The sequence below is a fragment of the Bubalus kerabau genome, chromosome 3 (assembly GCF_029407905.1).
Source record: "Bubalus kerabau isolate K-KA32 ecotype Philippines breed swamp buffalo chromosome 3, PCC_UOA_SB_1v2, whole genome shotgun sequence".
In the NCBI taxonomy this organism is placed as follows: Eukaryota; Metazoa; Chordata; class Mammalia; order Artiodactyla; family Bovidae; genus Bubalus; species Bubalus kerabau.
The window spans coordinates 30256391-30282067 of NC_073626.1; the positions used below are offsets into that span (position 1 = coordinate 30256391).

The 25677-nt window shown below is 38.4% G+C and overlaps 1 long non-coding RNA gene across 2 annotated transcripts; it reads right to left on the bottom strand.

The window, feature by feature from the left end:
- Positions 1-253: 253 nt before the first annotated feature.
- LOC129647584 (uncharacterized) lies at positions 254-24349 on the bottom strand. 2 transcript variants are annotated; one of them, XR_008712360.1, is made up of 3 exons: positions 24179-24349; positions 19050-19208; positions 254-507 (listed from the first exon to the last, which is right to left on the bottom strand). It is a non-coding gene; the product is annotated as an uncharacterized LOC129647584 (long non-coding RNA). The 2 variants fall into 2 exon arrangements; XR_008712361.1 differs by lacking the exon at positions 254-507 and adding an exon at positions 3557-3724.
- Between the last annotated feature and the right edge of the window lie 1328 nt (positions 24350-25677).

A 25677-nucleotide genomic window follows, 5' to 3' on the forward strand; every position in this document is an offset into this window, starting at 1 on the left:
ACTACTATCAGATTTCAGTGTTGAATAAGCCCATAGAATCAGTTGATAAGGTAGAAGTGGGAAGAAGAAAAACATTCAAGCAGAGAGAATAGACTACAGGCTGTGGAGAAGCAAAGAGCTAGATTATTTGGCCATCAAATTGGAAAGCAAATGTGATCCGATGCCTTGAGTGAGAAAAATAAAAAGAGAGCTGTGGAAAATAGCATCAGAGAGGTTAGCAGAGGCTAGCACTCAAGAAGATCCACAGGTAATGCACTCATTAGGTGATGAGGACCAGGTTTCACCAGGTGAGAAGAAGAACATGGAAGCAGCTTAGGCCAATCACGCTCTAGTTCCCTGACAAAAGTAGTTTAATACAGTTGTATTAATTTGCCATCTTTGTGAGAAAGAAATGAACATTTAAAATTTCAGAAAGAAACTTCCTGGAGGTCCAGTGGTTAGGGCTCCATGCATTCACTGCCCAGGGCACAGGTTTAATCCCTGATCGGGGAACTAAGATCCTGTAAGCTGCAAGGAAAAAAAAAAAAAAATTAGAAAATAAGACTTCAGAAAAAGAGCAGAAAAAAGTCCTATGTGGATCTTTGGTAAGTTAGGGGTATACTCTGGAAGAAAGACAAAATCATGTGTAGCTTTTAAGCCGGTAGAAGAGATTTCAATTGAAGAAATGGAAATTAGGGAAGAAAAAGAGGAGGTGGCGTGGGAGAAAGAAGACCTAAGTTATAGCAAAAATATTAAATTCTGTGGAAGATATAAATCTTTATATATGTGATGTTAGTGACTATGAATAGTAAGGAGAGACAAGAAAGCCTTCCCCAGCAATCAATGCAAACAAATAGAGGAAAACAATAGAATGGGAAACACTAGATATCTCTTCAAGAAAATTAGAGATACCAAGGGAACGTTTCATGCAAAGATGGGCTCAATAAAGGACAGAAATGGTATGGACCTAACAGAAGCAGAAGATATTAAAAAGAGGTGGCAAGAATACACAGAAGAACTGTACAAAAAAGATCTTCACGACCCAGATAATCACGATGGTGTGATCCCTGACCTAGAGCCAGACATCCTGGAATGCGAAGTCAAGTGGGCCTTAGGAAGCATCACTACGAACAAAGCTAGTGGAGGTAATGGAATTCCAGTTGAGCTATTTCAAATCCTGAAAGATGACACTGTGAAAGTGCTACACTCAATATGCCAGCAAATTTGGAAAACTCAGCAGTGGCCACAGGACTGGAAAAGGTCAGTTTTCATTCCAATCCCAAAGAGAGGCAATGCCAAAGAATGCTCAAAATACCGCACAATTGCACTCATCTCACATGCTAGTAAAGTAATGCTCAAAATTCACCAAGCCAGGCTTCAGCAATACGTGAACCGTGAACTTCCTGATGTTCAAGCTGGTTTTCGAAAAGGCAGAGGAACCAGAGATCAAATTGCCAACATCTGCTGGATCATTGAAAAAGAAAGAGAGTTCCATAAAAACATCTATTTCTGCTTTATTGACTATGCCAAAGCCTTTGACAAAGCCTTGTGATCCTTGTGTGGATCACAACAAACTGTGGAAAATTCTTCAAGAGATGGGAATACCAGACTACCTGACCTGCCTCTTGAGAAACCTGTATTCAGGTCAGGAAGCAACAGTTAGAACTGGACATGGAACAACAGACTGGTTCCAAATAGGAAAAGGAGTACGTCAAGGCTGTATATTGTCACCCTGCTTATTTAACTTATATGCAGAGAACATCATGAGAAATGCTGAGCTGGAGGAAGCACAAGATGGAATCAAGATTGCTGGGAGAAATATCAATAACTTCAGATATGCAGATGACACCACCCTTATGACAGAAAGTGAAGAAGAACTAAAGAGCCTCTTGATGAAGATGAAAGAGGAGAGTGAAAAAGTTGGCTTAAAGCTCAACATTCAGAAAACTAAGATCACGGCATCCTGTCCCATCACTTCATGGCAGATAGATCGGAAAACAGTGGAAACAGTGGGTGACTTTATTTTTCTGGGCTCCAAAAATCACTGCAGATGGCGATTGAAGCAATGAAATAAAAAGATGCTTACTCCTTGGAAGGAAAATTACGACCAACCTAGAGAGCATATTAAAAAGCAGAGACATCAGTTTGCCAACAAAGGTCCGTCTAGTCAAGGCTATGGTTTTTCCAGTGGTCATGTATGGATGTGAGAGTTGGACTGTGAAGAAAGCTGAGCGCCAAAGAATTGATGCTTTTGAACTGTGGTGTTGGAGAAGACTCTTGAGAGTCCCTTGGACTGCAAGGAGATTCAACCAGTCCACCCTAAAGGAAATCAACCCTGAATATTCATTGGAAGAACTGATGTTGAGGCTGAAACTCTAATACTTTGGCCTCCTGATGCAAAGAGCTGACTCATTGGAAAAGACCCTGATGCTGGGAAAGATTGAGGGCAGGAGGAGAAGGGGATGACAGAGGATGAGATGGCTAGATGGTATCACTGACTCGATGGACATGGGTTTGGATGGACTCTGGGAGTTGGTGATGGACAGGGAGGCCTGGTGTGCTGCAGTTTATGGGGTTGTGAAGAGTCGGACATGACTGAGCAACTGAACTGAACTGAACTGAAGTGACCATGAAAGAGTTGCTGTTGTTCAATTGCTCAGTCATGTAGAATTCTTTGCAACCCTGTGGACTACAGCATGCCAGGCTTCCCTGTCCATCACCAACTCCCGAAGTTTGCTCAAACCCATGTTCATCGAGTCAGTGATGCCATCCAACCATGTCATCCTCTGTCATCCCCTTCTCCTGCCTTCAATCTTTGCCATCATCAGGATATTTTCCAATGAGTCAGCTCTTTGCATCAGATGGCCAAAGAATTGGAGTTTCAGCTTCAGCATCAATCCTTCCAATGAATATTCAGGGTTGATTTCCTTTAGGATGGGTTGTTTGGATCTCCTTGCAGTCCAAGGGACTCTCAAGAGTCTTCTCCAACACCACGGTTTAAAAACATCAGTTTTAGTGTTCAGCCTTCTTTAAGGTCCAACTCTCATATCCATACATGACTACTGGATAAACCATAGCCTTGACTAGATGGACTTTTGTCAGCAAAGTAATGTCTCTGAAAGGGTAAGGACATCTAAAAGTTCCTCCATAAAAGCAACAAAATAAATCTTGCAAAAAATGATCAGAGTCGATTTTTATTAGAACTTTAGAAGTTAACTAAAGTCTTGCAGCAATCTAGAGAGTATTTAATCAAGAAAAATGGAGGCAGCAGGATAAAACCAGTGAGCATCGGTTGTGCTTTCAGTACCTCAAGTTCCATCTCTTGCTTTCAGTTTTAATAGGAGCCTCAAAAACTAATTGGCAACAACTATGGTGAAAACTAGCAGCCTGGAAGCACTGCAGGGGGGTAGAACTCAACTCCCAACTTGTTCAAAGCCTTGATTTCAGAGAATTATTATTTGATCTTTCTTGTGAGTCCCTGGAAGACCATTTGCAAGGCTGCTGTGTTTGACTAACTCAGAACTTGTCCATGTCAAATGCCTTTTCCTTGGGTGAGGGTGGAGGTGACGGAAGTAAGCATTCGTCGGAAAGAGGAGCAATGCAGGATGGTTTTTCCTCATCCTCCTGGGACCACAGTGAGTCTGATCAGAGATCTGCCTCTTTCAGTGTTCTGGGCTCCTATGAGTTCTTGCTGCTGTTGCTCTCACTCTTGCTGCTGCCAAAAGTTTGCTTGGGAGCTGGGGCACTAGAGAATGCAAATAAGAGAAACCCAGGAGACATTTTCCCACTTTCTGCATGTTAAAGGGCCCGTTCCCACCCTAAAGCCAGAACTAAACTGCTGCTCTTTGAGCTCTCTATGGACACCGGTGCTTACTTTTAGGTTTTAGCATGTGTTGAGTGGAAGCTTCAGGTTACTGGAGGGAAAAGAAAAAAACAAATACAAAAATGATAACACACCACTGGCCCAGTGCTATTTAGAATTCTGCTCGGGAGGAGCCAAGATGGCAGAGGAGTAGGACGGGGAGAACACTTTCTCCCCCACAAATTCATCAAAAGGGCATTTAAACGTCGAGTAAATTCCACAAAACAACATCTGAATGCCGGCAGAGGACATCAGGCACCCAGAAAAGCAACCCAACTCCTCGAAAGGAGGTAGGGAAAAAATATAAAAGACAAAAAAAGAGACAAAAGAGGGAGGGATGGAGTTCTGTCCCAGGAAGGGAGTCTTAAAAAGAGAGAAGTTTCCAAACACCAGGAAACCTTCTCACTGCCGAATGTGTGCCAAGCTTTGGAAGCACAGAGGGCAACATAAAAGGGAGTAAAAAAATAAATAAACAATTAAAAATCGCAGACTGTGAGCCCTACGGTAACTCCCCCAGCGGAGAAGCAGCGCAGACGCCTGCACACGGCATTGGCAAGTGGGGGCTGGGCAGGGAAGTGCGGCGCGGGCTGTGTCCCTTAGAGTAAGAATCGGCCCGAATGTCCTGAGCACTATCTGAGTGAAATAATTTGGGCTAGCAAACCAGACTGTGGGATATCTACCACGCGAAAAGCCAGCCCTAACCTAAGACACCGCCAGGCCCGCGCACAGAACAAAGGACTGAACAGAGATAGCCGGTTGCAGACCTTCCCCCTCTGGTGACAGGCAGCCAGAGCCGTAAGGGGGCAATCGCAGCCCAAGAGAGACACTATCTATAAAACTGTAAGCAGGCTTCTTTGCTAACTAAAACTTCTTGGGGGTCTGGACGGTCAACATCTGCCTGAGAAGGTGCGCCGGTTTTACACCCAGATAACCGAGTGGCGGGGAGGCGATAAGTCGCAGCATTGGCGCCCGCCAAACACATCACCTGAGCTGCTCGGATCTGGGAAGAGCACAAAACGCAGGCCCAACTGAGTGTGCGCTTCTGAGGACTACCTGAGTGCCTGAACCTGAGCAGCTTGGACCTGGGAGCTCAGCCCAGGGCCGGCCTCTGATTGTTCCCGGCGGAACAACCTAGAGCCCGAGCAGTGTGGGCAGGGAGGCTACACGCGCCGTGAGCGGGGGCAGACCCAGTGTGGCTGAGGCACTGCGAGCGCATGCCAGTGTTATCTGTTTGCCGCATCCCTCCCTCCCTCCCCACAGCGCGGCTGAACAAGTGAGCCTAAATAAAATAAAAAAAAATAGGGTCCTCCACCGTCCCCTTTGTGTCAGGGCGGGAACCAGACACTGAAGAGACCAGCAAACAGAAGCAGCTATAACAGAGGGAAACACCTTGGAAGCTACAGGTCATAGATTAAAATCCTGTGGTTACTACGGACTACATAGGAAGGGGCCTATAGATCTTGAGAAATATAAGTCAGACCAAGGAACTAGCCAAAAATGAACTGAACCCACAATACTCACAACAAAACTAGAGAAAGACCTAGATATATTTTTACTATTTTTACGATCAATCTTTCTTTCTTTTTTTTTAATTTTTTTTTAAAAAATTTTAAGTCCTCTATTGTCCTTTAATTTTCACTTTTATAACTATTACTTTGCAAAAAAAAAAAAGACCCTATTTTTTTTTTCTTCTTCAGCAAACTTCATATATATATTTTATAATTTTTTGACCGTGTTTTGTTTTTATTTTTTCTTTTTCTTCTTTTCTTTAACATTGTATTTTTGAAATTCCAAACTCTACTCTAGATTTTTAATTTTAGCCTTTTGGTATATGTTATCAATTTTGTACCTATAGTTTTTTTCATAATTTCTGTGACTTTTTTTTCCTCTGTTTCTTTCTCTTCTTCTTTTGTATAACATCGTATATCTGCAATTCCAAACTCTACTCAAGATTTTTAATTTATGCTTTTTGGTATTGATATCAATTTTGTACCTGTATTTTCTTTATAATTTGTGCGACATTGTTTTTGTTAGTTTGTTTGTTTTCTCTCTTTATTTTTCTTCTTCTTTTTTTTAACATTGTATTTTTGAAATTCCAAACTCTACTCTAGATTTTTAACTTTTGCTTTTTGGTATTAGTTATCAATTTTGTACCTGTAGTTTCTTTATAATTTTCGCAACCTTGTTTGTTTTTCTTTGTTCGTTTTTTTCTCTCTTTCTTTTCCTTCTTCTTTTCTTTAACATCGTATTTTTGAAATTCCAAACTCTACTCTAGATTTTTAATTTTAGCCTTTTGGTATATGTTATCAATTTTGTACATATAGTTTTTTTTTTTTTTATAATTTCTGTGACTTTTTTTTTCTTTCTTTTTCTTTTTTTCCCCCTCTGTTTCTTTCTCTTCTTCTTTTATATAACATCATATATCTGCAATACCAAACTCTACTCAAGATTTTTAATTTATGCTTTTTGGTATTTGATATCAATTTTGTACCTGTATTTTCTTTATAATTTTTGTGACATTGTTTTTGTTGGTTTGTTTGTTTTCTCTCTTTATTTTTCTTCTTCTTCTTCTTCTGTTTAACATTGTATTTTTGAAATTCCAAACTCTACTCTAGATTTTTAATTTTTGCTTTTTGGTATTAGTTATCAGTTTTGTACCTGTAGTTTCTTTATAATTTTCGCAACCTTGTTTGTTTTTCTTTGTTCATTTTTTCTCTCTTTCTTTTCCTTCTTCTTTTCAATAACATCGCATTTTTGAAATTCCAAACTCTACTCTAGATTTTTAATTTTTGTTTTTATGTATTTGTTACCAATTTTGTACCTTTAAGAACCCAGTCTTCAGGACCCATTTTTCACTAGGGAACGAGATTACTGGCTTGACTGCTCTCTCTTCCTTTGGACTCTCTGTTTTCTCCACCAGGTCGCCTGTATCTCCTCCCTAACCCCTCTCTACTCTACCCAACTCTGTGAATTTCTGTGTGTTCCAGACGGTGGAGAACACTTAGGGAACTGATTACTGGCTGGATCTGTCTCCCTCCTTTTCATTTCCCCCTTTTATCCTTCTGGCCACCTCTGTCTCCTGCCTCCTTCTTCTCTTCTCTGTATAACTCCGTGAACATCTCTGAGCGGTCCAGTTGTGGAGTGCACATAAGGAAGTGACTACTGGCTAGCCCACTCTCTCCACCTCATCTCATTTGGGTCACCTCTAACTCCCTCCTCCCTCTTCTCTTCTCCATGTAACGCTGTGAACCTCTCTGAGTGACCCTCACAGTAGAGAAACGTTTCATCTTTAACGTAGATGTTTTATCAATGGTGCTGTATAGAAGGAGAAGTTTTGAAACTACTGTAAAAATAAGACCGATAACTGGAAGTAGGAGGCTTAAGTCCAAACCCTGACTCCAGGGAACTCCTGACTCCAAGGAACATTAATTGACAGGAGCTCATCAAACGCCTCCATACCGACACTGAAACCAAGCACCACACAAGGGCCAACAAGTTCCAGGGCAAGACATACCAAGCAAATTCTCCAGCAACAAAGGAACACGGCCCTGAGCTTCAAGATACAGGCTGCCCAAAGTCACCCCAAAACCATAGACATCTCATAACTCATTACTGGATATTTCATTACACTCCAGAGAGAAGAAATACAGCTCCATCCACCAGAACATCGACACAAGTTTCCCTAACCAGGAAACCGTGACAAGCCACCTGTACAAACCCACACACAGTGAGGAAACGCCACAATAAAGAGAACTCCACAAACTGCCAGAATACAGAAAGGACACCCCAAACTCAGCAATTTAAACAAGATGAAGAGACAGAGGAATACCCAGCAGGTAAAGGAACAGGATAAATGCCCACCAAACCAAACAAAAGAGGAAGAGATAGGGAATCTACCTGATAAAGAATTCTGAATAATGATAGTGAAATTGATCCAAAATCTTGAAATTAAAATGGAATCACAGATAAATAGCCTGGAGACAAGGATTGAGAAGATGCAAGAAAGGTTTAACAAGGACTTAGAAGAAATAAAAAAGAGTCAATATATAATGAATAATGCAATAAGTGAAATTAAAAACACTCTGGAGGCAACAAATAGTAGAATAACAGAGGCAGAAAATAGGATTAGTGAATTAGAAGATAGAATGGTAGAAATAAATGAATCAGAGAGGATAAAAGAAAAACGAATTAAAAGAAATGAGGACAATCTCAGAGACCTCCAGGACAATATTAAACGCTACAACATTCGAATCATAGGGGTCCCAGAAGAAGAAGACAAAAAGAAAGACCATGAGAAAATACTTGAGGAGATAATAGTTGAAAACTTCCCTAAAATGGGGAAGGAAATAATCACCCAAGTCCAAGAAACCCAGAGAGTCCCAAACAGGATAAACCCAAGGTGAAACACCCCAAGACACATATTAATCAAATTAACAAAGATCAAACACAAAGAACAAATATTAAAAGCAGCAAGGGAAAAACAATAAATAACACACAAGGGAATACCCATAAGGATAACAGCTGATCTTTCAATAGAAACTCTTCAAGCCAGGAGGGAATGGCAAGACATACTTAAAATGATGAAAGAAAATAACCTACAGCCCAGATTATTGTACCCAGCAAGGATCTCATTCAAGTATGAAGGAGAAATCAAAAGCTTTTCAGACAAGCAAAAGCTGAGAGAATTCTGCACCACCAAACCAGCTCTCCAACAAATACTAAAGAATATTCTCTAGACAGGAAACACAAAAACGGTGTATAAATTCGAACCCAAAACAATAAAATAAATGGCAACGGGATCATACTTATCAGTAATTACCTTAAACATAAATGGGTTGAATGCCCCAACCAAAAGACAAAGACTGGCTGAATGGATACAAAAACAAGACCCCTACATATGTTGTCTACAAGAGACCCACCTCAAAACAGGGGACACATACAGACTGAAAGTGAAGGGCTGGAAAAAGATTTTCCGTGCAAATAGGGACCAAAAGAAAGCAGGAGTAGCAATACTCATATCAGATAAAATAGACTTTAAAACAAAGACTGTGAAAAGAGACAAAGAAGGTCACTACATAATGATCAAAGGATCAATCCAAGAAGAAGATATAACAATTATAAATATATATGCACCCAACACGGGAGCACCGCAGTATGTAAGACAAATGCTAACAAGTATGAAAGGAGAAATAAACAATAACACAATAATAATGGGAGACTTTAATACCCCACTCACACCTATGGATAGATCAACTAAACAGAAAATTAACAAGGAAACACAAACTTTAAACGATACAATAGACCAGTGAGACCTAATTGATATCTATAGGACATTTCATCCCAAAACAATGAATTTCACCTTTTTCTCAAGTGCACATGGAACCTTCTCCAGGATAGATCACATCCTGGGCCATAAAGCTAGCCTTGGTAAATTCAAAAAAATAGAAATCATTCCAAGCATCTTTTCTGACCACAATGCAGTAAGATTAGATCTCAATTACAAGAGAAAAACTATTAAAAATTCCAACATATGGAGGCTGAACAACACGCTGCTGAATAACCAACAAATCACAGAAGAAATCAAAAAAGAAATCAAAATTTGCATAGAAACGAATGAAAATGAAAACACAACAACCCCAAACCTGTGGGACACGGTAAAAGCAGTCCTAAGGGGAAAGTTCATAGCAATACAGGCACACCTCAAGAAACAAGAAAAAAGTCAAATAAATAACCTAACTCTACACCTAAAGCAACTAGAAAAGGAAGAAATGAAGAACCCCAGGGTTAGTAGAAGGAAAGAAATCTTAAAACTTAGAGCAGAAATAAATGCAAAAGAAACAAAAGAGATCATAGCAAAAATCAACAAAACCAAAAGCTGGTTTTTTGAAAGGATAACTAAAATTGACAAACCATTAGCCAGACTCATCAAGAAACAAAGGGAGAAAAATCAAATCAATAAAATTAGAAATGAAAATGGAGAGATCACATCAGACAACACAGAAATACAAAGGATCATAAGAGAGTACTATCAACAATTATATGCCAATAAAATGGACAATGTGGAAGAAATGGACAAATTCTTAGAAAAGTACAACTTTCCAAAACTCCATCAGGAAGAAATAGAAAATCTTAACAGACCCATCACAAGCACGGAAATTGAAACTGTAATCAAAAATCTTCCAGCAAACAAAAGCCCAGGTCCAGACGGTTTCACAGCTGAACTCTACCAAAAATTTAGAGAAGAGCTAACACCTATCCTGCTGAAACTCTTCCAGAAAATTGCAGAGAATGGTAAACTTCCAAACTCATGCTATGAGGCCACCATCACCCTAATACCAAAACCTGACAAAGATCCCACAAAAAAAGAAAACTACAGGCAAATATCACTAATGAACATAGATGCAAAAATCCTTAACAAAATTCTAGCAATCAGAATCCAACAACACATTAAAAAGATCATACACCATGACCAAGTGGGCTTTATCCCAGGGATGCAAGGATTCTTCAATATCCGCAAATCAATCAATGTAATACACCACATTAACAAATTGAAAAATAAAAACCATATGATTATCTCAATAGATGCAGAGAAAGCCTTTGACAAAATTCAACATCCATTTATGATCAAAACTCTCCAGAAAGCAGGAACAGAAGGAACATACCTCAACATAATAAAAGCTATATATGACAAACCCACAGTAAACATTATCCTCAATGGTGAAAAATTGAAAGCATTTCCTCTAAAGTCAGGAACAAGACAAGGGTGCCCATTTTCACCATTACTATTCAACATAGTTTTGGAAGTTTTGGCCACAGCAATCAGAGCAGAAAAAGAAAGAAAAGGAATCCAAATTGGAAAAGAAGAAGTAAAGCTCTCACTGTTTGCAGATGACATGATCCTCTACATAGAAAACCCTAAAGACTCCACCAGAAAATTACTAGAACTAATCAATGACTATAGTAAAGTTGCAGGATATAAAATCAACACACAGAAATCCCTTGCATTCCTATACACTAATAGTGAGAAAACAGAAAGAGAAATTAAGGAAACAATTCCATTCACCATTGCAATGGAAAGAATAAAATACTTAGGAGTATATCTACCTAAAGAAACTAAAGACCTCTATATAGAAAACTATAAAACACTGGTGAAAGAAATCAAAGAGGACACTAACAGATGGAGAAATATACCATGTTCATGGATTGGAAGAATCAATATAGTGAAAATGAGTATACTACCCCAAGCAATCTATAGATTCAATGCAATCCCTATCAAGCTACCAACAGCATTCTTCACAGAGCTAGAACAAATAATTTCACAATTTGTATGGAAATACAAAAAACCTCGAATAGCCAAAGCGATCTTGAGAAAGAAGAATGGAACTGGAGGAATCAACCTACCTGACTTCAGGCTCTACTACAAAGCCACAGTTCTCAAGACAGTATGGTACTGGCACAAAGACAGAAATATAGATCAATGGAACAAAATAGAAAGCCCAGAGATAAATCCACGCACATATGGACACCTTATCTTTGACAAAGGAGGCAAGAATATACAATGGATTAAAGACAATCTCTTTAACAAGTGGTTCTGGGAAATCTGGTCAACCACTTGTATAAGAATGAAACTAGAACACTTTCTAACACCATACACAAAAATAAACTCAAAATGGATTAAAGATCTAAACGTAAGACCAGAAACTATAAAACTCCTAGAGGAGAACATAGGCAAAACACTCTCTGACATACATCACAGCAGGATCCTCTATGACCCACCTCCCAGAATATTGGAAATAAAAGCAAAATAAACAAATGGGACCTAATTAACCTTAAAAGCTTCTGCACATCAAAGGAAACTATTAGCAAGGTGAAAAGACAGCCTTCAGAATGGGAGAAGATAATAGCAAATGAAGCAACTGACAAACAACTAATCTCGAGAATATACAAGTCCTACAGCTCAACTCCAGAAAAATAAATGACCCAATCAAAAAATGGGCCAAAGAACTAAATAGACATTTCTCCAAAGAAGACATCCAGATGGCTAACAAACACATGAAAAGATGCTCAACATCACTCATTATCAGAGAAATGCAAATCAAAACCACTATGAGGTACCATTTCATACCAGTCAGAATGGCTGCGATCCAAAAGTCTACAAGTAATAAATGCTGGAGAGGGTGTGGAGAAAAGGGAACCCTCTTACACTGTTGGTGGGAATGCAAACTAGTACAGCCACTATGGAGAACAGTGTGGAGATTCCTTAAAAAACTGAAAATAGAACTGCCTTATGATCCAGCAATCCCACTGCTGGGCATACACACTGAGGAAACCAGAAGGGAAAGAGACACCTTACAGAAAGAACATGTACCCCAATGTTCATCGCAGCACTGTTTATAATAGCCAGGACATGGAAGCAACCTAGATGTCCATCAGCAGATGAATGGATAAGAAAGCGGTGGTACATATATACAATGGAGTACTACTCAGCCATTAAAAAGAATACATTTGAAGCAGTTCTAATGAGGTGGATGAAACTGGAGCCTATTATACAGAGTGAAGTAAGCCAGAAAGAAAAACACCAATACAGTATACTAATGCATATATATGGAATTTAGAAAGATTGTAACAATAACCCTGTGTACAAGACAGCAAAAGAGACACTGATGTATAGAACAGTCTAATGGACTCTGTGAGAGAGGGAGAGGGTGGGAAGATTTGGGAGAATGGCATTGAAACATGTAAAATATCATGTATGAAACGAGTTGCCAGTCCAGGTTCGATGCACGATACTGGATGCTTGGGGTTGGTGCACTGGGACGACCCAGAGGGATGGAATGGGGAGGGAGGAGGGAGGAGGGTTCAGGATGGGGAACACATGTATACCTGTGGCGGATTCATTTTGATATTTGGCAAAACTAATACAATTAAGTAAAGTTTAAAAATAAAATTAAAAAAAAAATAGAATTCTGCTCTCCTCCCCCAGCCACCTGCCATATTCACTTTCTGGAGTCCTCACGCTGCTGCTCCAAACCTTCTCTCCAGGTTTTATAGCTACATTCAGTGGGTATGTTTACTTCTTCTTACCCAGGGCCAGACCCTAATCTATTTTCCCTTCTTTCTCTTTCTGAGCCATTTCAATTATGCAATCTGGTCATCTTGTGCATAATTTTTTCTGTGTTTGTTCTGGAACAAGACAGAAAAAAAATGGAAAAGAAGAAAGGAAAGATGACATGGAGGGAGGGTAAAATGTGAAAACCTAGGAAAATTAGATCGGAGGAAGGAAAGAGGAAAGATCTCCAATACTATACATTGTTGGAAAACATCCTGATTCCTAGAAACTTTACTCTGTCTAAGTGGTAGATGAAATCAAATTTTTATACAGGAATGAATATTTCAAAGCAGAGCATCATAAGCTTAAAACTGTGTTTTGTCTTCCCTCTTGTCAGACTGTACTTACAGGACTTTGCGATTTGTTTTATTTAGGGATCTCCAGTAATAGATCTGACATGTCAAGCATCAGTTTGCTACAGAAATAAACCAATTGCAGGTTGCCACCACACACTGCAACATCATCAATGTTTTCTGATGCTTAAGTTGTCTAGCAAGAGAACAATATCTGTCCTGTGTTTCAATCTCACTCCATTTTATGCAAGTCCGGGACTGTCAGGTAAACTGATGCATTGGTTATCCAAAGGTTTGAAGATAGTGTAGTGGTTATCACATTCACCTAACACATGAAAGGTCCCCGGTTTGAAACCGGGTGGAAACATGGGTTCTCATCTCACTTCTGAGTCTTTAGGGCTTCCTTGGTATTTCAGAGAGTAAAGAATCTGCCCGCAATCCAGGAGACTCAGGTTTGATCCCTGGGTTGTGAAGATCCCCTGGAGAAGGGAATGGCAACCCTCCAGTATTCTTGCCTGGAGAATTACACGGACGGAGGAGCCTGGCGGGCTACAGTCGACGGGGTCACAAAGAATCGGACACGACTGAAGCAACTTAGCAAGCACGCAGAATGAATTCTATTCACGTTAGTTTCCGCTAGAAATGAAGAGAGAGCTTTTTTCCTCAGAAAACAGACTTTTCTTTGCATTAAGTTTTACAATTCTTTCTGGTTTTTATGTGTGGAAGATTTGTATTTGGCATGGGACCAGAGCTCCATTTTTCCTCTTTCTAGGCTCTGCTGGTTGATGCAGGTAGGATTGTGAACATAAATCTAAAGACGTACAGCAGTGCTAGATGATGTGCTCATTTAAGTGTTATTTCCATTTTGCTGTACATAAAAGAGGCAAATAGATTTAAACAAATATATTGAATTCTATCAAGGTAAAGGATCATTCTACACTCTCTTTAAGTGTGGGCATGCCTAGAGTTGTCTGCATAACTATCAGAGTTATCATTGTTCAGTCGTTCAGCTGTGTCTACTCTTTGCCAGCCCATGGACTGCAGCATGCCAGGCTCCCCTTTAGATCCCCTAGTCAATTATTTCCTGAGGAAATTCTGGAAAGAAATTCTTCTGTACCAAAGTGGAAACCATACGCTTGGTTTATGCCATTAGCCTATGGTTTAGTCCACAAGCTTGTCCTGGGACTATAGGTCATTAGCCAAGAGAAGGACTGATGTTGACTATAGAGTATCCTGTGTGACTCGATTTACTTGCCAGCCAAGCTCTCCATGATTCATTCCTGGGTTTTCAGGAGAGGGTTCTTCAAGAAAGGCTAAAAGAGCCACATGTTTAGTATTTTTGTAATAGCTAAGTGATCTAGACAACACTGATCTCTCAGCCACCTTTGCAAATAGAGGTTGATGATATTTGCTTTGCCTTCAAGAAATAAATAAATTAAACTGTAGGATGGAGGAGTTGCTAGGCTCATCTTGAATCACAGAGAGAAAGGAGCTGTGAGAACGATGGAGGGATGGCAACTTCTTGGTCAGGTTCCTTCAAAGCCAACATCAGGATCAGAAAAAGGAAAATGACAAATGCCACGGATGCAATCGGAGGCTGTGACTACCTGGGGGACCACCCCTGGAGGCTTCCTGAACCCATTCAGAAGAACACCAGTTTTGCAAAAGCTCCCCAAACCACCTCTGAAGCAGAAGAATTCAATTTCATCATTGTTATTATGGCACTGCCAACTGGTTTCATATGAATAACACATATGTGTTTCTTTTACCTGACAGAATACATAGAATTTCGAACTTGTGAATACTGAACGTAACATTCAAGAACATTAGTAACATTTTGTCAAATATAACATTTCCACCACTTTATATACTCTTTGATCTATATCAGCAAAAAGAAAGAATAATAATAACAATAATAATAATTATAGTTGACAGCCAGAAAGTCATTATAGCTGAGCGGTAACAAGGGAATACCAGACCACCTGACCTGCCTCTGAGAAACCTGTATGCTGGTCAGGAAGCAACAGTTAGAACTGGACATGGAACAACAGACTGGTTCCAAATAGGAAAAGGAGTACATCAAGGCTGTATATTGTCACCCTGCTTATTTAACTTCTATGCAGAGTACATCATGAGAAACGCTGGGCTGGAAGAAGCACAAGCTGGAATCAAGATTGCTGGGAGAAATATCAATAACCTCAGATATGCAGATGACACCACCCTTATGGCAGAAAGTGAAGAGGAACTAAAAAGCCTCTTGATGAAGTGAAAGTGGAGAGTGAAAAAGTTGGCTTAAAGCTCCACATTCAGAAAACGAAGATCATGGCATCCGGTCCCATCACTTCATGGGAAATAGATGGGGAAACAGTGGAAACAGTGTCAGACTTTATTTTTCTGGGCTCCAAAATCACTGTAGATGGTGACTGCAGCCATGAAATTAAAAGACACTTACTCCTTGGAAGGAAAGTTATGACCAACCTAGACAGCATATTGAAAAGCAGAGACATTACTTTGCCAACAAAGGTCCATCTAGTCAAGGCTATGGTTTTTCCAGTGGTCATGTATGGATGTGAGAGTTGGACTGTGAAGGCTAAGCGCTGAAGAATTGATGCTTTTGAACTGTGGTGTTGGAGAAGACTCTTGAGAGTCCCTTGGACTGCAAGGAGATCCAACCAGTCCATTCTGAAGGAGATCAGCCCTGGGATTTCTTTGGAAGGAATGATGCTAAAGCTGAAACTCCAGTACTTTGGCCACCTCATGCGAAGAGTTGACTCATTGGAAAAGACTCTGATGCTGGGAGGGATTGGAGGCAGGAGGAGAAGGGGACGACAGAGGATGAGATGGCTGGATGGCATCACTGACTCGATGGACATGAGTTTGAGTGACCTTCAGGAATTGGTGATGGACAGGGAGGCCTCACGTGCTGCAATTCATGGGGTCGCAAAGAGTCATACACGACTGAGCAACTGAACTGAACTGAACAAGGAGTTAGAGCTTTAAATTCTATTCTCACTCTAATCTGTTACTAGTGATTCCTTTAGAGATGTTTGCATCCCCTTACGGGCTTCCCAGGTGGAGCTAGTGGTTAAAAAACCTGCCTGCCAATGTAGGTAGATGTAAGAGATGCAGGCCACCCACAACAGCATTTAGGGTGCAGTCAATAGGGTCGCAAGGAGTTGGACACAACTGAAGTGACTTAGCACGCATGGACGCACGTGTGGGCTCTAAAGCTAATCATGATCAGCTGTGAATAAGAATCCACCTTCAATGCAGGAGACCCTGGTTCGATTCCTGGGTCTTGAAGATCCCCTGGAGAAGGGAAAGGCTACCCATTCCAGTTTTCTGGCCTGGAGAATTCCACGGAGTGTATAGTACATGGTGTCACAAAGAGTCGGACACGACTGAGCAACTTTCACTTTTCCTAGAAGAGAGCATTTCCTAAATGTTCTTGCAGGTGTTTTGGATATAACATAAAGATTTTTTTTCTCTCTATGAAATTTTATTAATTTAGGAAGTCTGCCGTGTTGGGGAACTTTGCAACTCTGTTATTATCAAAAGCAAGTTAAACTAAGTTTTAGCTTTTTTAACCCAGGTTTCATGGAAGGGGACTTTAGACATTATCTAAGCCAGAGATTTTTAGTGTGGGAAGGTAGGTATCAGAATCACATAGATGGTCCTGCTTCTGGACAGGGGACAAGGGACTAGCAGGGCATCCCTATTCCTGTACATTTATTGAATGTACAGCAAAAAAACCATTTTCAGAATACTAGTCATAGCTCAAAATATTTCAAGTAACTGAGATGGGTGCTGCTTCTGCCTGGAATATGGAATGTCTCCAGATACCTGAGTAGACAGCTGCTAAGGATCACATGCCATTTATTATATAAGGTCTGTAAAGCAAGACCATTTAACAATACATATTTTCACTAGTGATCGTATGTGTCAGTATAAGAGAGTTGAGTAGAAAAATTATAATTTATGTAAAACCAAAAAAGCCAAAATTGAACTGCTCAGGGTTGTGATTCTCCCAAATAAGCACACAGGATTGGAAGATGCCAATGATGGGAATGACTCTGTGTAAATGAAGCCATCCACGTATTGGAGTCAATTGTTCCTACGCCTGTGAGCTCCTTAGAGCACAGGACACAGGTCTTCACTTCTGCCGCTCTTTGAGTTGTACATTCATTCACTGAATTATTGGGGACACCCTAAAGCCCAATGCTACACTAAGCATGGAGATCGTGGTGAACAAACTTTGATACCCTGCTTAGTGCAGGGATGAAAACAAGGTAGCTTTTAATAATCTTTTACTAAACTGAATTCTCCTTCATTTTCCCTCCCTCCCTTTGTTCTGCAAATATTCATTGATAATGTTAAGCTATCAGTGTTTACATATCTATTCTGAGTGTTTTAAAGATACATTTAAAGGTACTTCTGCCTGGCTTGCAGAATTTGAGCTCATAAACAGGTTTCCTGATTTTTACTCATTACCAAGAAAATTTTTAGAATGAGTGATGAAGGGCTTAACATCATTTTCATTCATTGCCTTTCTTCAGAGATTCTTGTATTACATCCTGAGTCTTTTTTTTTTTTTTTTTTTTTGAGTATTTTTTCTTTTTTTTAGTTTTATTTATTTATTTACTTTACAATATTGTAGTGGTTTTGCCATACATTGACATGGATCCTCCATGGGTGTACATGTGTTCCCCATCCTGAACCCCCCTCCCACCTCCCTCCCCATCCCATCCTTCTGGGTCATCCCAGTGCACCAGCCCTGAGCACCCTGTATCATTCATCGAACCTGGACTGGTGATTCGTTTCACATGTGATAATTTACATTTAATCACTAACATATCTTCTTTCTCAGTCCTCCTTTAAGGTTATTTTTGTAACAAGAATCATTAATTTAGATTGTTGCCATATATGTCTTCTATAAAATATAACCGACTGACACTGGGATTTTGTCTATACATTAAGCTATCTTTCCCTTAGACAGATGATTTGCATTTGCATTTTTATGTCTTTTTACATTCTTTTATTGTCAGAGTTAGTAAGGGATCTATCTCCCTGTATATTTATTTTATCGCCCAAAACATCAAGAACAGCTGTTGCTGTTTATTAAAAAAAAATAGATACTTGACTTTGGGTAATATAATCTATTTTTCTTTCTGACCTTCAACCGTGACATTTGCTTTCATACTGCCTGGTGGGTTTGTGTCTGTAGTGCTGGATTATCCAAATAAGTAAACATCAAATCTCATTACTTTGCAAGGAAAACATGGCATTAATCTATTCAGTAATTGTATTCAGATTACATTCTGTTTTGTTTGCTTTTTCATTTTGCATTGTCTTCAAAATTTCCCACATACTTTGTACTGCTGTTTCTGGTTACCATTGAAATGGTGAATCTTTGAACACGGTGGGAAAGAGAAGTAGAATATACAGGTCAATTTTTTAGGATCTAATTGCTTTTGTTCTAGCTAAATATTGCAAATTGAGTGGCTCTCAATCCTATTTAATCTGTATTGTCAGTGAATATATCTTTTGTTATCATGAATTACCTGGAAATACCATCACTGATCATGAATGGCAGAATAAAAAATTGTAAGAGAAGGAAGACAAGCCGATTCCAGGAATTCCCTGAAATTACAGACAAATCATATGTAAATGGTATATATGTGAAGACATACTATTTCCTGGGCAGAAGAACCCCTAGTTTCCAGTAGATTCTTAGTTATCCTCGATCCCCTCAAAATTAAGAACTATTATAGATCAACCTGCCACTTTTTTTAAATGAGAAAATAACCTTTCAATTGTAGTTACTGAATTAGATGGTCACACTTCTGGGTCTGTTTCATGTTCTAGTTTCTTCAGAATATTTCTTCGAAGAAGGAGAAAGTTGCTGTTTATACCTCTTATGGTTCTCTTAAATTCAGTCAACCCTCTGTATCCATGGGTTCCAAATCTGCAGATTCAACCAAATATGGATTGAAAATATTTGAAGAATATTCCAGAAAGCAAAAGTTAAATGTGCTGCTGTAAGCAACTACTTACATGGTATTTATGTTGTATTTATAACTGTTTATACAGCATTTGCATTGTATTAGGTACTATGAGTAATCTAGAGATGATTTAAAGTATATAGGAGGATGTGGGTAGGTTATATGCAAATACTACATCTTTGATAAAAGTGAATTGAACATCCTTGGATTTTGGTATCTGTAAAGGGTTCTAGAGTTAATCCACTAAAGATTCCCAGGGGTGACTGTATGTGATCTACAAATATATGGCCACTTGTCTTTAGAGCCTCTAACATCTGCAGCCAGAGGAACTCTGGGGGGAGTGGGCCGTGAAACTCTTTTGTAGAGTTTACTGACTCCCCAGGATGAAATGACTCCAACAAGAAAAGACTGTTGCATCCCATGCCCATATTCCATTGGTGTCCATTCTTAGAGAGGTACTAGAAATCAGACTCTCCTTCTTTCCCAGGTTTTGTTCTTTTTGCTATTTTTGTGTTTATTGTTTTCTATAATTATTTGCCTAGCATCATCATGTTCTGTCCTTGATATTCAAACAGAGTAGGTATAGGAAAGTTGATGATCTACACGGCAGGTATTCAGAAAAGGTGAATGCAAATTAAGCATCTGTATGTTAATATGGAAAATATAAGTACTAATTCAAATAATTAGTTGAATAATTAAATGAAGTAGGGGGTTGGTATTCTTCTTTTACCAAAACCTTAGTAACGAATAAAAGTTTTACTGCTGCTAAACTGAAACTATCTACCTTTTGCTAACATTCCTGGATTTCACGCTCATGTTTTCCCTAATAATGACTTTAAATGTTTTCTTTCCCCTTCTGACCTGTGGAAACAGCTTTCTTAGGAGCGTTGCCATGGTACCCAAATAGCGTGGTCCTGCTTCAGGGATTACATAGGTTAAAACAGCTGTTGATTTTCTATTGGTCTGTGAAATGGAGCTGGACTTTAGAACTCTTAGAATACTCCTTAGGTTTCCCAGTACACCATTGTGATCAGTGGCAGGTGACAGCCTCAGTGTGTGGCTACTTCCTAAACTTTAGTTTTCACATTTTAGCCAGAAGAAAAGACTGCCCTACTCAAGCAGGGAAGGGGATCGTGGGAAGAGTGTAGGGTAGGAGGGGAAGCAATGAAATGAGAAGTGGAAATGAGGACTGTATCCATTCTTATGCATCTATATGACCCTGCATGTATCTTCTCATGTGTTACTTCACTTCTCTAAACTTCAGAGTTGGGCGGGACCATGAAATAGCCCATGGTTTCTATAAATTTTATGTTATTTACCAAAATGTTAAAGAGTATTACGAATTAAATTGTATTTAAAAATTTGTTATTGTAAAATAAAACAGATCTAGAAGACCACACACCAAAAATGTAATGTCTATTTTTTAAATTAAAATATATAGTTGATTTAAAATGTTGTGCCAGTCTCTGTTGTTCAGCAAAGTGACTCAGTTTTATACATATATACCTTCTTTTTGAAATATTCTTTTCCATTACAGTTTATGCCAGGAGATTAGCTATAGTTCTCTGTGCTGTTCAGTAGGATCTTGTTGTTTATCCAGTTAAATGTAACAGTTTACCTCTACCAATCCCAAATTCCCAGTCCATCTCTCTCCCTCCACACCCTCCCTTGGTGTATCACCTATTTTAAAATAAATTTTTATAATTACCACCTAGGTCAAGAAATATACATCTACCAGCCACCTCAGTAGGAATTCATGCCCCACCTTAATCATATCTTTCCTTTTATTCTCCCAAGGTAATTACAATGCCTATCTATATAGGAATTAGTTCCATTTGTTTCTTGAAAGTTTTCTCACAAAAATCCCTATCCCTGGACATTGTGGTTTGGTTTGCACATTTGGGGATTTGATATGTCTTTTAAGTCAATGTGCAGGCTTTCCCTCCATCCCTGTTCTTTTTCTTGTTATTTATCTGTTGAAAAGCTGAGCCTTTAGAGTTTCCTATAGTCTCTATGTTTTTGATCACACGGTTGTGGTGCACTGTACCCTGTTCTTATGTTTATTGTACGTGCTCAGTTGCTTTAGTCGTGTCTGACTCTTTGCAACCCCATGGACCATAGCCCACCAGACTCCTCTGTCCATGGGATTTTCCCAGCAAGAATACTGGAGTGGGTTGCCATGCCCATCTCCAGGAGATCTTCCTGAGCCAGAGACTGAACCCGTGTCTCTGCATTGCAGGAGCCACTGGGGAAGAGATTTACTGTATTTCCTACAAATTGGCAATGGTGGTTTGCAGGCAGCCTTGGGCTTCGGCTTTTATTAATAGCTCTATCGCTCCAATTTTTGCTTTTCTTCTTCACATTCTCCGTCTGGGTCCAAATTTCCTCTGTTTCTCAGGACACAGTCATGTTGGATGAGGCTCACCGTAAGGAACTCACATTAACTTTGTCATCAGCAAAGATTTTTTTTTCAAAATAAGGTCACATTCACAGGTACTGGAGATTAGAATTTCAGCCTATTCTGGTAGGTCACAATTCAGTTCTTAACAGGAGATAAATACTTGACCACATGAATCTCGAAGCTTATTGTGATAGTTTCAAAGTTATTTTTCAGAGACAACTAAGATTTAGATGGGTAAGATGCATGGCACTTTACAGCTGCTGTGCTTAACCAAAGCCCTCACAGCAGTAAAGGAACTGAAAATCTAGAGAGAAATTCGGCTTTTGACAATTTGACAAATGCCTGTCTTCTTGATTTTCTAATCAGACATGCCATCATATATATAATGATCTTTTAAAATGTTTTAAGCTAATCAAGATCAAGGCAGGTCAGAATTTTAATGAGATTTCTCTAAGCTCAACTCAAGTACCCTGAAATTTCTCCAGGCAGAAATAGTAGCATTAACATTGTTTCCATCAGTGCATGTTTTACCCCTGAGTATAAAGTGGGCACATAAGAATTCTAGAATTAATTGTAGGTGAATACAATTATTCTTAAGTTATTTGAAAATGAATGACCTCAGAATTTGGGTGATTATAATTCATGTGGATATTTGCTTCAACCAGGAATCATATTCTAATTCTAATTAGAACTCATATTCTAATAATTTCAACACAAGAAAATCTTGTATACTTTCCACCACACTAAATAAGAATAGAAAAAAGTATTCCTTTGTTGAATGTCTACAAAATGCTCAGCCTCCAGTTATTCTGATATTTTCTTATATATTGCCTTTTATGTATTTTTTTAAGTTGCAGCACTGTAATAAATCCAAAAAGTTCTTCTGTTTTAGAGATTATTATAGAAATACTAGTCTCTCCCCCTATTCTTCTGTTCTAGAAATGCTTAAACCTCCATGGAAGCTTTGCCAGATAAATACAGACATCTGAAAAAACACTTTCCAATCTGAATATTAATGATTAGATCAGACCTTTTAAAAAGGTTTCTTTTGTTTACATACAAACTTGAATAGATAATATTAGGATGCAGACAGAACAGAAATTATTGTTTTTAAATAGACTGCATTGTCATAAAGATCACAAAATCCAGAAGAATGCTCCAAAATTTTTTAGATTCTTAATCTTAGTTATCTGGAAAAATCTATTGTGTTTTATTTTCATGAGCATAAGTAATTCCTAATTATTTTCCTAAACTGTTCCTCTATGAATGATGTGTTTACAAAAATTTAAAATGCTGAATTTTCCCCCTAGATTCCATTAATATGAATTAAAAGGAACAAACACAGAGGACCGACTAATGCTAAACCTATTATATGCAATTTTTGGAGCTGTGTGTAAACACTATTAAGGTGTGGTCTGGATGAGACAAAGCAACTTATTTTTCAGGTCCAGGATTCTTCCTAATTTCTAATGGCACAGTGCTGTTTTAGCAGCATAAACTTATATCTGTTCTGCTTTATTCTGATTTGTTTTTGTTGTTGCTGTTTTTGCTCATACCCTCCTTAGAATTGTAAATAGATGGTTTGACAAACATTGATTTTCTTCTTTTTATTCAGCTTCAAATCCAAGGAATTACATCTGTTTAGGTACTAATCAGATTAGGTCTTTTGGAATCATTTAATGTCAAATGGTTCTCAGGTTCTAAAACATTTAGCCGATTACTGTTCGCCACAGTCCCAAATATGAACTTCTGCATATTAAACTTGCTAAGGTGAAAGACTTTTATAGGTTTGTTGGAAAATATATTCTTTTTTATAAATTATTCTATTTATTTATTTTTGGCTGTGCTAGATCTTCATTGCTGCACGTGGGCGTTCTCTAGTTGCAAGTGGGGGCTCCTCTCAAGTTGCAGTGTGTGAGTTTCTCATTGTGATGGCTTCTCTTGTTGCAGAGCTCAGGCTCTAGGGTGTGTGGGCTCAGCAGTTGTGGCTCATAGGCTTAATTGCCCTGTGGTGTGTGGAATCCTCCCAGACCAGGGATCAGGCCTGTGTCCCCTGCATTGGCAGATGGATTCTTAACTATTGGACCACTAGAGAAGTCCAGAAAATATATACTTTTGCAGTGAATTTTAGCAAGCAATTATCAGTGTAAGTAATGTTCTTTGGAACCTGGCAACAAGGAAGTACTGCAGTTATATTAAAAGCATTATTATTAATAGGAGCAGTACTGGCCTCATGAAGGTGACCTGATTTTATGACAAACAGAATATACCTAACCAACTTCTTCCATCTGCTTTTTCTTCCTTAGATTTTTTTCCCCAGAAGGAAAAATGGTTGTTTTATTATATAAAGAAAGATTAAATTAAGTATGAGTATATTCTGCAAAAATGTGAGCATTCTGAAACTCTGTATTAAGCTGTAAATGTCTATCCTGATCAACAGATTGTCATGGACACTTAGCACAATAAATTGTACAAGCATATTTAAAGAGAAATGGATGCAACTGCAAATGAGAAATGGTGGGAGAGACTTACCTTCCTTTTGAATTGAATTCCTCATTTCAGACTTTCAAGTCTTTGATGTTGTATTCATTTAATTCTGTGAATTAATTCTGTGTATTCATTTAATACTGTATTCATGCCTGGTATATGAACCAAATAATTACTTGCTTTGCATAATCTCCTTTGGGTTTTTTGTCACTTGTATCTAAAAGATGCTTGACATATATCAATCAAGAAGATGAACTGGAACTATAGACTAATTCAAAAGATCCTGCCACCTTTCTCAATGAGGATTCTTTGTCTGAGTCCCAGAACACAGGAAGTAATTGCAGGGACCATTCTCTCAATTTATTCCAAAGATGATACCTAATTAGTATCATTCTAAATTAATAGGAGAGAAGTTAATTCATTGCATCAATGAATGGCTTAGTGCTTAAGGTTTAATTCACTCAACAAATACCAATTTCAACTGAGCAATGCTGCATGGTCCCTTAGTAACTGTTTTTTTTTTTTTTTAAACTGTCCAGATCCGTCAGTTGATATTTTTCTTCAGAGTTAGTGCCACATGGTATGTAATCTCAGAAACTTGACTCCTTGACATCACATCAGGCCACACAACTTACTAATTGGGTGACTATGTGCAGGTTAACTTCTCTCTGGCTCAGTTTCCTCAATATGTGAAATATGGGTAGTAACTTATCCCATAGGGCTGTTGTGAGGAAGAAATGAGTATATCATTAGGAAAGTTCTTGGCACATGGTAAGAAAGAAAATTGCTGCTATTGAGATGTTGTTGGCATACATATTATTAAATATTTTTATTTCTATTTTATTTCTTCATAAAATGGAAACATTTTTCTATTTTATTTCTTAACATAGATAATTTTGGTTAATGAAAACCATTTCCCTTTCATTTAATACTGCAACTAATAAAGAAACAAACCCAATCTTTTGGGTTTAGTACTCACTAATACATAATGTATACAAATTCTTCACTTTTGTGTAATTTAAAAATCACTAAACTCATAGTTAAAGTTGCAAACACTCAAAATTGAAGAGCTATGCAGATTTTTACTGTGGCCTGTTTGTAGATTCAGTTTGTAGAAATGAGTATTTTAGAATTGTCTGGATGATATAATCTTTCATCAGAGCAGAGAAAGAAGAATCATTATATTTTGGGTTGGACTATAGGAACTTTAGGTTTTTATTTCATAGAATACTCATGAAGCCCAAATCTTCTAGGACCTAACAAAAGAAATAGTTATTAATGTCTACAGAGTGGAGGGAAATCTGTGTATTTCCAATTTGTGTTTAGCTTTTGAACCCTAAAAGGAAATCAGAATTCATTTGCAAGCATCATAGAACAATTTTTAAATTGATAGACTAAAAAATAGGCTTTAAGCTTTGACCTTGTACTCCTTTCCCAATGATTATACTAAGTGAACAATTCAGATGATATTATTTTTTACAACATGATTTATAATACAACAGTAGAAATAAAGTAAAGGCTTAATAAAAAAACAACTTTAGGAA